We start from the raw sequence: 3,053 nt of genomic DNA, 5'->3' as shown, positions 1-3,053 counted from the left end.
CCTCTCACCCGGGAGCTCTTTAAATGCCATAGCCTCATCTGCCAAATTCCTCTGCGTGAGTTCATACATGCTCATCCACCCCATTCCCTGCAGGGCCTGGGAACCTCAGAGAAGGACCAGTGATGCTCACCATGTTGGCCTCTGCTTTGACCTCCTACCAAGATGGTGTCATGTCCCCTGTGGACAGAGAGGTGGTGTGATGGTGAGTGTGTCTTGTGGCGGATGGGAAGCCCTGTGGCCCATGAGGGATGGAGGCAAGGGAAGCCGTTCCCTCCATGCAAGATGCAGGATGGGAGGTTGGATGAAAGGCGTCAGGGAGCCAGAAGAGGCAGTGCAGGCCTCCTTTCAGCATCACCTCCTGAGAGGCAGGGCTGTGTCTGAGCGCCACTCATCACCCACAGCTGTAGCTCAGCAGCTCTGCTATTCCCTCTCCATAGTGCTCCACTTTCCAGTTCAGCTGTTTTGTTTTGTTTTATTTTTTTTGGCTCAAAAAGCTCTGGAGGTGATGAATTTGAACGTTTTTCTGGCGTGCATGCATAGACTCTCTCTGCCTTGTTCCGGTTGTTGATGGCATTGTCCCTCCCGCACTTTCGCCCCCTTCCCCTCCTCCACCCACCTCTTCCCACGCATCCTCTGGTCCCTAGCATTTCTTGGAGCTGTGTATGGTATGATTTCCCCAGGGACAGACTTTGTGTTTTCTGGCTGAATTACTCTCTCTACATCTCCAGTCAAACATTTTCCCCTTTTGGTTGCACCTCTGCATCCTTCCTCCACTTGGCTCTTGAAGCATTTTTTCTTGGTGTTTTATTTCCTCCTCTGCCTCCTCCACCCCCTCCCCGGTGGGACCATCTCCGCTCACGTCTCACAGCCTTACATTTTCCACCCGCAAACATTATTCCAAGGGCCTCAGTGACTTGTGAAAATTCTCTCCAAACTCGTCTCCTGGAAACAGGGTGGCAGATGAAAGATTTCTTCATTAAAATTAGGCACTTTCAAGAGGCATCCAGTAAAAACTCTGAGAATCCCCAATGGGCCTCTGTCTGCTCCAAGGTGGTAAGGCTCTGCTCCAAGGGCTTCAGCCGAGGCCAGGACCAAGCACACTGGGATTCTAACCCACTCTTTCTGACACAGAATCCCTCCCCCTCACTGGCCGGGGAGATTTTGAGCCTGGTGGGTTGGTGCCTTGCTTCCCACCCATTGCTCGCACTCTGACTGTGGCTGAAACAGTGCCTGGAGGTCCCGATGACCCGCGGAGAACTGACTATGATTTATGACTTGAAAAGCTGGTCGAGGCTCTGGACCTACCTCCAAGCTCTGATTTCTCATTTGGGCTCCTCATGTTTGATTATGCAGCTGGGCGGTGTCCTGTCTAAGAGGCCAGTTCCCAGCTGGGGGCTTTGGCCCAGCAGAATGTAATCCAAGCCTGGAGCAAAGTCCCGGGGCAGGGCCTTAGGAACCCAGGGCCTGGGGAAAAGCACTCGCTGAACTCTGGCCAAAGCAGGCAAGGTGGAGGCAGCAAGCTGGCTCCTCCTCAGAGCCAGGCTGGGCACTGGGTGTTTCACGCACCACAAACATCTCGCAGGTTCCCCGACCGCCCCTGCCCCATGGACACAGGTGAGGACTTGGGCGATGGGCTTGCCTGGGCACTGGCAGGACCCCTGTCTCTCTGTGAGGCCTTTGGTTCTCCCTGAGAACCGAGGTAGGTCACTGGGTCTTGTGATTAGGGCTCTGTCCTCGGCAAGGACCAGTTCGCAGGCCCAGCCCTCAGTCTAGGTGGACTCGTTCCTTCTTTCAGGGACTTTGCATACAAGCCTCTCAATAGCAACCAAGACACCAAGCACAAAAATGGATGGAGATTTTGGTTTTTGTCACCGGGCCTACCTGGAAGTCAAGGATCAGGGCAACTTCTCGGCTGGCACACACAGGCACACACACACACACTCATATACACCCACAACTCTCTCACACACACACGCACCCACAGCACTAGCAGATGAGCCATCCTTTACTGTAGACCCGTGTATGTAACTTCCAAGCAAACTCTTAGGATCGACCTCCTCGCCAGTGCGCTGAATCCCGCCAACAGGTGAGGACTCGTGTTGTAAGTCCTCTTCCCGTAGCCTCTGCAGACTCACGTTCACTGAACACCTATTGCTCCTGCCAGCAGACCTTTCCAGGTCGTGGGATGCCCTGGTGCATGAGTACCTCCTCCTGCCTCGGGTACTGTGTTTCCTCATTTAGTGATGCTGAGACCTGCCCCTGGTGCACAGCCTGGAGGCGGCAAGGGGTTGGGGTGAAGGTCGGGGGCAGTTCTCGAAGAGAACATGGACCATCTCTGAGGCTTTAGAGGAGGACTTTACATTGTCTCCAAAGAGAAGCTGTTTTCCTCTGTGTAACAGGTGGGGCCTGCTTCTCTGGCCTGGAGAGCTAAGGAGAACTGGGGATTGAAGGTTCTTGGGTGCTTCCAATCAATGTCCCTACACCAAGTCTCAGGGCCCCACTCTCTCACTTTTAGGGCTGCAGGAGACCTAAGGCTGCTCATTAGTGGCCTTCTCAGCTCTGCTCCTGTTATTATCAGATCTCAGGCTGATTTTCAACATGGTTTGTCTTGCAGGTTCAGGAGATGTGTGTTAAGGGGTGCTACGGAGCAACCCCTGGCTTTCCCATCATGTTCTAAGTTGGCAGAAACTGTCCCAAACATGTTTTTTAAATCAAGTGTTGCAGTGCCATTGAAGGCAGCCAGCACCAACCATAATCCTTATCATTGTAATTACCCCATCCACCAATCAAGAGCCATGGCCCATGCATGTTCCAGTGGGGCCCAAATTTTGGTGCATATGAGATTCTCCTAGTAGGGAGTTGCCACTGTGGCACAGCAGGTTATGAACCCGAGTGGCCCATGAGGATTTGGGTTTGATCCTTGGCCTTGCTGAGTAGGTTAAGGATCCAGTGTTGCTGCAACTGCAGTGTAGGTCACGGATGCAGCTCGGATCTGGCGTTGCTATGGTTGTGGTGTAGGCTGGCAGCTGCAGCTCTGATTCTACTGTTAGCCT

This window comes from Sus scrofa, chromosome 1, assembly GCF_000003025.6.
Source record: "Sus scrofa isolate TJ Tabasco breed Duroc chromosome 1, Sscrofa11.1, whole genome shotgun sequence".
NCBI lineage: Eukaryota > Metazoa > Chordata > Mammalia > Artiodactyla > Suidae > Sus > Sus scrofa.
The sequence above is the reverse complement of the archived record's forward strand: the minus strand, read 5'-3'. Positions refer to the sequence as shown.